We start from the raw sequence: 13210 nt of genomic DNA on the forward strand, positions 1-13210 counted from the left end.
CCCCCTGGGCCTCACAGGTGTTATGCAGCATGCAGACTGCAATGATGACTGTGGGGATGTAGGCCTCAGTGACCTCAAGGTGGGCGGTGAGGGTGTGCCAGCATCCCTTCAGCCACCCAAAGGTACACTGGGTGAAATGGGCCTGGCAGGGATCCAGTTGGCCAGTGTTGTGAGGAGCAGGTAAGTGGGGTCCTCAGTGAGGAGGGGCAGGAAAATCATTGTGCCCAGCTGGCGGTCTGGCACCCCTAGTATGAAGTGGCTGCACCCAAGGTGGCAGGGCAGAGTTCTGAAACGTGGGTGTCGTGGCCACTGCCTGCCCAGTGCTTTTTGTGAAAGCTGGTGTCGTGGTTTATAATGGCCTGGAGTGCAATGGAGTGGAAGTGCTGCCGGCTGTAGTAGGAGTGGTTGCCATGGGGTGGGCGGGTGACAGGAATGTGAATCCCATTCAGGGCCAAAGTGCACTTGGAGAAGCCCAGGGCATGGACCTCCCCCTCTCCCCCCACCAGAGACCATGCACACGCAGCACCATGTGCCCAAGCACATCGTGGAGGGTGCTGCACACCTCCAAGATGGCCTTCCTGGTGGTGGCCTTGCCCATGCCAAAGAAGGCTGGCAGGTATGGCCTGCTTGAACAGGGTGATGGACAGTTGGGAGTCCACAGAGAAGGGCTGCAGCCTGGTGGTGTTCTGCAGCTCCAGGTGTGGACAGAGCTGCTCCAGGAGGTCCTGGAAGGTGGCCCAGGTCATCTGGAATGCCTCCAGCTACTGCCTATCCTCCCAGGTGGCCTGGACAACATGCAGCCACCAGTCCTGCCTAGCTGGGTATAACCAGAGGAGGTGGGGCTGGAGGCCTAAGAGGGCATGGACACCCCTAGAGATGGTGGTCAGGAAAATGTCATTGACATCCCTGCCAGCAGAACGGGGTCCAGGAGGCACCTGCATGGTGGCAGGAGGCCTGGGACAGCATGGTGAAGCTGCCCAGGCAGTCGCTGCGCATGGGGGAGCCAGTAGGGCCCAAACTGCCATGGGCCAGATGGCAGTTGCCATGCTGCGCCAGCAGGGCCAGCATGGTGGCTAGCAGGAACCTGGGGTGCTGGTTGTCGCTGTCAGGGGCAGGGGCTGGAACAGCCATGGTGACAGGAGGCAGAGGCAGAGGTGGAGGCTGCAGCAAGAGAGCCACCGTATGCTGACCCCAGGCTCTGCACACTGCTTCCAGCCAGAAAAGTGGCTGGCTAGGTACCTGGGAGTGGGGCTGTCTTTTAAAGATGGCTGCTGGTTACAGGCACTTGTGACTGGAGCCTCCAACTTCACCTGGTGGCAGAAGAAGCCCATTGCAGGGTCACAGCAAATCTGGTCCTGCTTCCCTGCATGTGTAGATGCATGTCCAGGAGTATTTACTCTCAAGTAGTTTAAATGCTGGATTAAATGCATGTGTAGACATCCCCAGTGTGTGGACAGGTGTCCCACCTTTCCATATTTTCTGTATCATGTTGGTTGCCTGTGGTACATTATAAAACCCTGGTGTGCTCCAGTTTGGGAGGTGCAGCACTTCACCTGGCTTCTACTCTTCTGCTTGTAACACTATTTGTGCCCTCCAAGACCCGGTCCAGATACCATATTTGTCCCTTACTTTCTCTACTGTCATGACTCTTTGGATGTACTTTTCCATCCATCTTTCTATGTTTTCTGCTTCTGGTAAAACTGTGTTTATTCAAACTATAATCACTGTTTCTCTTGACTTTTCCCCTGCTATGAATGTTATCCCTCTTAATTCCTCCCTCCTACGTTCCTTGGCATATTTCTTCCAACAGTTCTCATACCCTTCTCCATCCAACAAGTCAAATCCAATACCAGGTTCAGACAAATAATCACTCCTCCTTTAGTACATAAACTGCTCAGTTCAACTGAAGTTTTCAACATTCAGACCTTCTGAATGTTGCATTGAATTTTTCTGCTATTTGTCTCGTTTAGATTGCATATATGTTTGCAAAGATAATGGCTGTCTAGCTGGCTAATAGGACTGCTGGTTGAAGCCAGCAAGGTGAGCTTATTGGAGAATGGGATCAGAGAATTCTTTTGTATTCTTCTTGTCAGTTTCCACCACCATGTATGAGTAAATGGGTAAGGGTAGCCAAAGTATTTAAATAATCAGTTTCTCCCATAACTGATGGGAGCTTTAAATTTGGCTGCTAGAATCTAAGTCCCCATGGCAGTATAGGCAGTGAGACATGTTCAGCTTATACAGATTGCAGCCCAGTTCAGTGCTAAATATTGCGTCCTAAATTGCACTCCCACGTTATTCAAAGCTCCAAAATGCCCTTCAAAGTTTTCCAGGCTCAGTTTATTGTATTATCTTTGTCATTATGAAGTGCAGAAGTGTATATTTGTTATGATTGCTCTTCATTTGGTTTGAAGCAACCTCATTTTTGTTTTTCTTTTAGCAGGGGAGGAGTCCAGTGCTTTGAATAATTAAACCATATAAATAGTTCATGTCAGGAATATGGCACAGAACACCAAAACCTCTTATGTAAACGCCATGTGTTTTTACTTCTACTGTCTAATGGGCTTGAACTAGGTTTAAAAAAAATATTGTCATGAAAAATTAAAGACGATAATAATAGGCATTATTATCCTGTTTGTTACATGCTGCTAATTTAGAGAGATTTAGATTTCTCCTGGGGAGCCGTTTGATGTATATTTGTTTTCAATTAAATTTGTATATGCTGCTTTAAAGAGAAAGAGACTCTATTTTTCTTCTGTATTTTCTTAAACTGAGGGAGATTGGGGGGAGAAATAGAAGTACTATTTCCCCCTTTCATGTTGTGTATAAGAGCCTAATACTATGCATTATAAAGAGGTTGTGAAGTTGGACAATTAATCAGCCTTTATGTAATTGGAAGTTAAAATTCATTAGCTTTATATCAGAGTGAGTGTTATGAGAGAGAGCATGTTGTGAGTGAGAGGGAGAGAGCCTTATAATTAAGGAAGTGCGTAAATAATAATGAAAGTCATTAGTGCCATTCAGTTTGTAAGAATGTCATAAATGTAATTGGAGCATTAAAGTGAAATCCACAATGACAAACATTAACAATACAAAAGAGAGAAAATGTGGTTATCTTTAGTTTGACAGATAATGTCAGCTTTCTTGTGTTGCCCACATGGTACACAGGAAAATGTTATGAACAGTTTTATTTTAGTATTTTCATTATAAGATATTTGGGAATACAATGCCACAATAGCACAAGGAGGTTTCACATTTGTGAACCAAGAGTGCCTTGCAGAGTACACAGTTCACCACTGACTGACTAAAGCAATAGACAGGAAAAGTTCTGTCACCGACGAGAGAGAGTTTTTGATGTTGCGGTAAGTGTGAAGCACAATACAGACTGGTATTAAGTTTCCTGTCTCTCTAGATACGTAGTTTGAATGTTTCTTTCTTTAAAAAAAAAAATAAAAGAGGGGGAGGGAAGAAAGGAAGAAAATGATTTAACAATTATGCAGGAAATTATATGATGCTAAAATTGTACCATGTTCTGCTGTTTCAATGGAGGGGACTTTCTACAGTATTGTGCATTGCACAGGCTATAATTTTAGGGTGTGAAAAAATGTAGATCCTAAACAAAGGAAAATTTAAATATGTCTAGTGGATAAGGCAAAGTGAAACAAAAAGAAGGCAGCTGGAGAAAATTTAGAGGGGGGACTGTATTATTTTAAGGGCAGTGAGTGATAAATAACTGTGCTTAAGAATAAAGTCTGTAAGTCTGTCAGTAGTGGCAACAAAGTATCTCTCTGTGTTTTGTGTTTAAAGTGTTACAATATGCCAGTGTCACTTTGCGTCGAGCAGATCCAATTTTGACAATAGCAGTTGTTCATTCTTTATAGTGACTGCTCTTCAATAGAGTAACAGACATGAAAGTCTCCTCCAAGTTGTTCAGGAGAAACTGTGTGAATTGCTGAGATGATACCAATCAAACTCATTTTATGTTAGGCTCTTTGGAAATGAGCTGTAGTCCCTGAAAAGGGAAGCTGATTCCAGTGTGCTGGTAAAGGGTGGGAGGGGTGGGGGGGAGAATGTGACTAAGTGATTTAGACTGATGCAAGCACACCAGGGTGTAATGGTCACGAGATATGATGGAGCATAATGGAGGTCATCCAGTGGACCAGAGGGACCATTGCCCTGAGTCAGTATGGCAGTTCTGATGGTCCCTCTTAAATGCTTCTCAGATTGGGATTTTAATCACTAGGTCCAAGTGGAAACCATGTAATTTCCTTGCCATGTAAAAACAGACATGTTTTTAGTAGTCTTGTGGGTTATCAGCACCTTTGTGTACCATACCTTTACTGTAAGTGTTAAAGAAGGTACTAACATATCATGTAGCTTAGGGTTGCTATGCACTGACTGTAAGGGCTACTGCTTACAGTTAGTGGTTGTGCATGTGGTGTGACAGGTCAGTGCAGGAGTAATACTGACTAGACTGCATTATGGCCTTTTAAAATTATTATTATTATTATTTTACTGGGGATAAACAAAACTGACTTGGTGGCACATACACAGGAATGGAGAGGCTGGCAGATATGTTCCCACCAGCAGCCTGCAAAGTGCTGGTTTTGGAAAGCATGATGCAGTGCAGTCTTTCTTGATTCCAGACTGCTTCTGATCTTTCAGCTCATCTGTGTATGATTTGACATATACAGTATGGTACTCTGAGCAACGGCTTCATCTCACACAGCCCATGCAGGAAAACTGTATGTCAGCAAAGCTTCCCTCCATTGTGAAGAATCATGTGATCTCCAGTGTGGAGTTCATGTTCACCATTTGATTTCACCTTTCTATTGCTTTCTGCTCTTCAAAGTAACCAGAATATTGAGTGAAGGTCAGGAGGGTGGGGAAGGGGGCTGTTGTATTTTTATACAGCTGGAAACTTTATTCTTTTAACATTTTGGTTGCAATTCCCTTCCTAAAGGGACCATGGGATTTTATATTGGTCCATGTGCAGTTTCTGTAACAGCTTGTTGATAATTTTGCAATCTGACTGGATTGATCTGAACTATATGATTAATGATTTTTTAAACTCCCAGATAATCCATTACTGCTGTTACAATTTGACTATTTGGGATTAGAGCATCTACAAATATTAGAGGATAAATCTTGAAAATCTTCCCTGCTTTTCAGTATGTCCTACCTGAGGAAAAAATATGATTAACTTCAATGGGAGTAGAAAGCAGGACAGAGTTGCACCTCATGGATAAACTAATTCAGAGATACATAAGCTTTCACAAGCAACAGCTCACTCCATCAACTACTGAGCAACTACGTGTTGCTTGTGAAAGCTTATGCATCTCTGAATTAGTTAGTCTGAGGTGCAACTCTGCCCTGCCTTCTGTCTGCCTTGAGACTAACCAAGCTACCTACTTCTCTCTGTTCAATTGCAGTGTTACCTGAATGAGGGCAGAGTAAATAGAGAGAGGCCAGTTATCCTTTTCCATATATGAACTCACAGCAGAAAGCCTAAAATGGGGATTTTTTTTAACTCTCTTTAAAGGAATATGCACCCATTTAGCAAGTTGGCACATGTTTTTCTCATGGGTATATTTCACGTAATATACCCTAGGCCACCTTCCAGGCTCAGAATCCTAGAGACTCAGCATGAGATAAGGAAAAAACTACTCAGAGACTCTAGGATTTCACTTCGGCATTGACTCTCAAGTGCTAGTGAAGCTGTGTTACCCGGTTTCCCCAGCTGGTGCTTGCCCCAGAATTGCATTACAGAAGGCTTTGCATTATGGGATGGCACGCAAGATATGTGAGGGTCTGATCCTGCACTCACAGAAATCAGTGGGAAAAATCTGTAAGGCTGCAAAGATGCTAAACACCCATTTTAGAACAGATTAGTTGTTTCTATAAGTAGAAGCTAACAGGGCGAGACATTCAATGGAAATTTCAAAGGGGGTGATTTAGGTATGCAGCAAGTGCATATTCTCTTTTGACCACCCTGGGATTTGGGGGAGGATAAACAGTGCAGGAGTGTTCTGAAAATCTGACCCACTGTAACAGCAACAATAACTAGGGAAGCTAAGCAATCCTCTGCCCACTAGAAACCTACCCTGTACCACATACAGATCACTAGCCAGTCTTGCTCTGAAGTTGTCTTTAGATGGCAGCAGAATAATGGCAGGATTTATGCTGAGTGCAAGTTTCAGCAGAGGTCACGAAAGAAAACCTGTGTCTAATGCACTCCAAACTGCTGGTCAACTTGCTACACCAGAAATGTGCTTAGACCCTTAACAGTGGTTGTGCAGCAACTTCCATTCAAAGCTATGTGTGGCAACTGGTGCCAGCCAGGCAGCGGCACTGGACAGGAGGACTCTGGTAGTAACTAATTTATATTGCCTTATTCAGAGAAAGTACAGCTAAAGCAATAGTAAAAGTGGACTTCATTTAAGAACTGCTATCTGCTTCTGTGTGTCAGATTACTAAAAGGAGAACAAATATTTTGCCTGGGAACATTGTATGAGACTAAGAAGTGTTCCTACATAAAGAGGTACATAAATAGGAAGAAGAGTAATATGGCTTTCTTATTAACAGAATGCAAATCAGTCAACATGGAAAGCCTGCTAATATGAGGATCACCAATCTCTAATCTTACACAATGTTATCTGGTCACTGAAAGCAGGGAGGTTCAATCTCACCCTAGCATACAAGTAGACAGTGCTCTGGCGTATACATCTGCCTGGACAGAAACAGAGCAGAGATGCACTTCAACTTCAGTGTAGCCCCCAGAAAAGAACAGGACATTTGGGTGGACATTACCATGGGGAGTGGGGCAAAAGAGCCAAAGGGAAAACAAGTATTTCCAACCTCTTCTGCTGTGCTGACAGTTCTTGACACATGCATGCACTCTCACTACTCATAGGTATACATCCTTAAAAACCCTTTGCCTTCCTCATAACATCATGGTCATTATTCAGTGTCACACGATTCCCTACCAAGTAAACTCACAACCATTTTAATCTTGATCTGTGATCCTTGTCCAGAATGTTGCAGTTGTATCATCAACATTACTGTGTAGAGGATAAACATCTGTCACTCTCTCTATATGAAGTCATAATAGAAAAATATAAGCCTACCTATCTGCGTGTCTACCTGTCCCCCTAGGAGAAGAGCTCAGCCAACAGACAGTCTTCTAGTCAAGACTCATTTTCTGCTTATGCAGCTCAGGAGAAGGAAAATGCAAAAGGCTAGAGCAGATCCATTAGCGGCTTCCATTACGTCAGACCTCAAAACACAATTGTACCAAAGCAAAAGTGTGGTTGAAAGACACCATCAAAGCCTGCCCTTCCAGCTGTGGGTCAGTCATCTCTTCTCTAATCTGAACAAGGCTCCTCAAGGGAAACCAAGAATCGGGTGCCCGTGGTGTCACATGGGATCTTCAGGAAGGATTGGTACCAAATTTCCTAAGGACCCTGCATAATGAGCCAAATGGAGATGAAGAAATTGTGACTCCTGCATGTCTGCCGTCGGTTCCATACTTTGGGACATACTGGCTTCCACGGTGAGCCTGAGATCCTGGCTTATCTGAGACAACATGAAGCCTTGTTAGCTTAGATTCTTGATTTTCCTCAGCCTCTTGGGCAACCACCAGTTTCTTGAAAGTCACCAGATTACCATCCAGCTGAATTCTTTGTCTCTCTCTCCTTCCACCATCCATCCTGTTTCCTTCTAGTCACCTTTCCCCTACTCTTGCTCTGGCTTTGCTCTAACCCAAATCTTGATGGCTTTCTTTTTTCCCCGTCTCTCACAAACTCCTGACATTTCTTTAGAAACGTTCACCTGTGCTTTACTTTTTTTTTTTCTTCCTTTTTTATAAAATCAGTTGAAGTGGGATTACTGGCTGTGCAGCATCCAGAGCAACTGATGAGTAGCTGGTGCCTGACCAGCTTCATCTGTGCCTGCTGCTATAGCTCTGTCTATAACTTAACTAAGTCAGAAGGCTCCTAGTGGAGCACTGTGTGGGGCCTCTAAGTAGCCAGCCCATTAACTATGTCCCACCTCTGCCCTCATGTCAGCCCCCAGGACTTTCAGGTGACTGGAGAGAAAATGAATAATCTAGTCTGACAATCTACAGCTACTCCAGGCATACACAGAACCCATGAAACACTGTGCAATAGGCTATTTGCACCCAGCTTTTAATGCTAGGGCTCAAATTATTACTGATTCCTTTGAGAGTTCTGGCTGAGTAAGGATGGCAGCTTCTGGCTCTGAGAGATCACAGGCACTACCCTGGAGGGTGTTGGGCTATGTGTCTGAAGATAGGCATTAAGGGAACATGTTTTCAGAAGATACAGATTTATTACATCAACCATTTGGGATCTCGGAGAGAAACTTAAAGGGGATTTTAAAATGTCAGAAAGAAATGATGATTTTCACTGAGTGGGAAAAATACCTTCCTTAGCCTTTTCAGCAGCAGATCACATTATGATTATTAGTAGTAGTACTGTTGCTGTTGTTTATTTTTAAAAAAGGTTTAATTTATTATTCCTTCAAGCAGAGCTACTTTTTAGATTGGGGGACTGATCCTAAACCAATGGAGTCCTTTACAAAGCTATCATTGACTTCAGTGAGAGGAAGATTAGATCTTAGTTTTCCTTTAGATCCTCAAAACCACAGCAAGCTGCACACAAATGGCTTTGCTCATTTTCCATGGGGTGCTAATCATTGTGCTAGAATAAACATGTCAGCTCCCCCTGAAAAGTATTTAAAAAGAAAACCGTATTTAATTATATTCATGCATTTCTAATGGTCATTTTGAATATGATGTTGACCTTTCTAAGTCTGTTTCGAATACGGTAAATTTGTTAGAACATTTAGAACTTGAAACATAAAAACCTAAAATGAAAACAACACTCTTTTTTTCAGAATATTATGTTGCAATGTATTAATTATCGAGTGATTTAATTACAGAATCCTAAACCAAATCATTATATGCCTCCAATCACCACAGTTTGCAAATTACCCTCCTTTCACTGAAAAATGACTGATGCCTGAGGCTATGTGTAACCAGACCAGTAATGCAAGTTCATGATACCATATTAAACGTTGTTTTATGAAATAACTAAATAGTGGATCAGGGGTTAAAGACATGAATCCTTGTGCATGCTTATCTTGACACAAGTTTCCAGACTCAGTTATGCTTTGGAAGACAAACATCTTTTTTTACATATATGTATGTATTACACACAAAGCATGCAAGTAAAATAACTAGGTCCTTTGTTTTGAAAATATCAGCCCATATACTGAATCTAGTCCATTTTCAACCAGAAGCTTCCACTGCTTTTTTTGGTTATGGAAGGAATACATGTTTGGGTTTGTTTATGGCCCAGTTTGCAAACTGGTCTACCCACATGGTCTGTAGCTCTAGTTAATAGGGCCTGCAGGCCATTTAACATACTGAATTTAAGGTCCCAGTACTGAAAACTAAAGCTCAATATAATTTAAACATATATCTAAATACAGGCTGGGCAGGGGACTGGAGTTGGTTTTACAAGCCTTCTGAAAAAGCCTGACTGGGTAAACACATTTGCTTACAGACCTGACTTCTGTTGACTTACTGAAAGTCATGTCCTTAACCAAGGGAAAGCTTTTCTCCCTGGCGCCTACACATTCATTAATGTGCTGTAATTACAGCACATTAAGTTGAGTACCAGTAATTACAGGTACTAAATTAATGCGCTGTAATCGACACTACTGCACAAAAACACCTGCACGTGCTTTTTTGTGATGTTAATGTGTAGTAGACTAATTCTACTGCACATTACTGCATTAGCATGGGTTTTGCATGCTGCATTAATGCGCAATAGAATTAGCCTACTGTGCTTGAAGCATCTGATGTAAATATGCCCACTGTGTTACAAGTTACTATGTGGGGCAGCAGACAATATCGCATTTCTCTGAAATGGAGATTTTCCTTTGTGCAGGAAAAATCCTACGAAGTGAGATATAGTGTTCATGTGTTCTTTTGGCTATGAGAAGGTCTAGGCAAGGCTTCTTGGGCAAAAGGAGATTATTGTTTCTTGTTCTGTAGATGTTGATTATGATCCCAGTCACCATCCTTGGGTCTTGAACTTGTAGTTCAGGGGCTGGCACAAGTATTATGTACAAATCCCATTTTTCCAAGTACCTCACATTAGTTGCTCTAGCTGGCATTTTTTCTCTAGCATTTAACAAACAATTTTTACCAAATGGTGGGAAGGCAGCAATAACGGCAACAAACTGTCTCTGCTAGGTTCTGATGTACAAGGTTCGATGGGACAGACTGCCAAGTCTGCAGGGTATGTACATAACATACATACGTAATGCCCATACATTTCCACCTCTCTCACTGGAATTAAGTGAAGCAACCTCTGGGGAAGGAAGTAGCTCAGGACACATTGCTATTTTGCATACCCATCTACCACCTACCCCCTTCCAACATCTACTGCTCAACCCTAATTATCATGCCTCCCCCTCTCCTGCTTTGCAGGCAGGTGGGTGTTGCAGAGTGTCTGCTTAAGAAAGGAGTGATTCTTCAGCATCCTAATGCAGTATTTGAATTATCAGTGCTCTGCTGGATAGCCTGCTTTGGGGGAAGTTGGCCAGCAGAACTGTTAAACAAATGGCCTGCTCTGGGATAAATGAGAGTTGCATCATATATGGATCAGGCCTCTGCATCTACATCTCATTGATATTTGGGAGAGTAATACTTGGTCTATAGTAAGGCAGTGTGAACATTTTAAAAGCGAAGAGATGGACTCCTGCTTTGTCTCTGTATAGTTTAATTTTGATGCTTGCTACTTTGTACTGTAACAGCCAACTCTTCAATACAGCAAGGCTTGCTTATAACCTTCTTTCTGCTATTTTTTGCTTGTTCCACAAGTTATATTTTACAGTGTAAGGCTATGTTAAATAATGAAATTTAAAATGGACGGAGCTCTACACCACGCTAATAGGAATAAGCCACATCAGGAGGTACATTAGTATTGTAGGCTTTTGGTGTACTTGGCTGAATGCCTCCGATCACTCAAGGTGTGCACCAACAGCCCGCTAATGCACACCCTGTTGTGGCTCATTGCTTGCTATATTCTTACAGTCTGATGCCATTCAGCAGTCCATTTTAAAGGCAGGTGTTGACTTCCGAAGGGAGAGGGATTCCAAGGGCTTCAACATAATACTTCATAAAGCCAATATTTTTTCCCTGCTTTGTGTCTTTAGCATCTTTTGGTTTGTAAAGTAGTTATCTGGCACTTGCAAGCCTGGAGAATTGTATTTTGTAAGTAGAATATTTTTGGTTTTGTTCTAAAGGGAGTGACTGAAAATACTACATTTGAAAATGGTTAATTTTAGAAAATCACTCGTGTGAGACAGAATCTGTTGGTCTGAGTTTCTACAAAATTGATTAGACTATTTCATACTGTCTCAAGTTTATGTTTATTGCCTGTTTATTTTTCATGTATAGGATTAGTAATTACAGCCAGTACAAGCTACTTCTGTCTCCTTTTTGGTTATTGTAGTATGGGGCATTGTGCCACACACACATGATTATTCACAAAGCGTGCGTTTCCAGCAGTTGAATTGCTGGATCTGCCCTACATGAGGTAGGGCGATTGCATTCGGGCTTGTACAGCTATAATTTTGCTGCATATTAATAGCCACCTAGCAAAGAGGTAAATGTCCTTCTCTCGGTTGGGTGCAGAACAGTTGCTTTTAGATGCATTCAGCTGGGCAAAACAGGGACGGGCTTTTCAACTGGATAACAGGGGTGTGATGTCTGGGAAGCGTTTTGTTTTCAGTGGCTCTTTCTCTCTGCATTGTTGCATGCAGCCCAGATTAAGAACAGGACTGAGTCGGATGCTGGCTGGAGGGGACGCATTGAGCTGGGGGGCGGGTGGTAGGGAGGGGATCATGTGCCCCATATTGAAGCAGTTCAGATGCTCCCACACAAAAGCTGCAGCAGTCTTTTTTCCTTTCAGCAGCTCAGCTGATCAGCAGAGAGGCTGTCAAATATCCCTGAGCCATAATTGTGCTAATAAATTCCTCCCCAGTCCTGCGCTAACCTGTTCTCTGTAGTCAAGGGTCCATAGCTGTATATCAATATAGATATATATTTAGATACTATCTATAGAGATATCAAGATATATAGCTTTAGAGGCATCAAGATCTATATCTATAGATATCTATCTATATAGATATCTAGATAGATATTAATATATCTTTTCTATATATCAAGATATCTATCTATATAGATGTCCATATATAGCTATGTACCTAGATGGCTATCTAGCTTGTTATATAGCTGTCTATCTGGATAGCTATATGTGGATATCTAGAGAGCTCTATAGCTCTATCTCTATATAGCTTTATATATATGTGTGTATATATGTATGTGTATATATATACACACACACATACACAGAGATATCTGTATAGTTATATTTGTAGCTATATAGCTACATACCAAAATATGTAGCTGTATCACTATATATAGACATATCTCTAGATAGATAGCTAAACAACTAGATATATGTCTATATAGATGTAGTGATATGCATATGTATCTATATGGTTATCTGTCTAAATACCTGTAGGCCTTTGACTCTGGAGAATGGGTTGAGAGTGCTGTCTGGGAGTGCTGCCATGCAAGTGAGAAGTCAGCTTGGTTGGCAGTTTCAGGGCCAGGATCTTCTTTCCTCACTAGAGCCTGGATTTTGTCCATATGGCCTCTCCAAGCTGGAATCTGAGAGTGATTACAAAAGAAATGGCACATTAGCTAGATAGATGGATAGATACCTGAGAGAGAGAGAGAGAAAGAGAAAGAGAGAGGAACCTGTGTGAGAGAGAGAAAGAGATGGACAGATAGATGGATGAACCTGAGAGAGATACCTGCAAGTGATTACAAACCCATGGCACACGGGACAGCCAGGCAGGCAGGCAGACAGACAGATTGGTGGGTAGATAGCATGTCTATATGGAGCAAGCTGGCTGGGTGGGTGATAGCTGTAGATAATAACTAGCTCTCTAGATCTCCCCCCTGCTCTACAGAACAGTCCTTGCGGGGTGCGAGGGGCTGGGGAGGAAGAAGCAGCAAATAACAAGAAATTGCGGGAGCTGAATGAGCCTTCCCCTTATTAGTGCTGCTCCTGTGCTTTGTCTGCGGTGCCGGCTGGGCCGGGGCCGG

The 13210-nt window shown here is 42.5% G+C and overlaps 1 long non-coding RNA gene across 1 annotated transcript in view; it reads right to left on the reverse strand.

Annotated features, from left to right (window-relative positions):
- Window positions 1–8518: 8518 nt before the first annotated feature.
- The window catches only part of LOC109312049, a 5442-nt gene continuing 750 nt past the window's right edge, over window positions 8519–13210 (reverse strand). The window contains exon 2 of the long non-coding RNA XR_002101701.1: window positions 8519–8744. This is a non-coding gene — a long non-coding RNA (uncharacterized LOC109312049). The remainder of the gene's footprint in view (window positions 8745–13210) is intronic.

Source organism: Crocodylus porosus, unplaced genomic scaffold (genome assembly GCF_001723895.1).
Source record: "Crocodylus porosus isolate Cpor-Errol unplaced genomic scaffold, CroPor_comp1, whole genome shotgun sequence".
Lineage (NCBI taxonomy): Eukaryota > Metazoa > Chordata > Crocodylia > Crocodylidae > Crocodylus > Crocodylus porosus.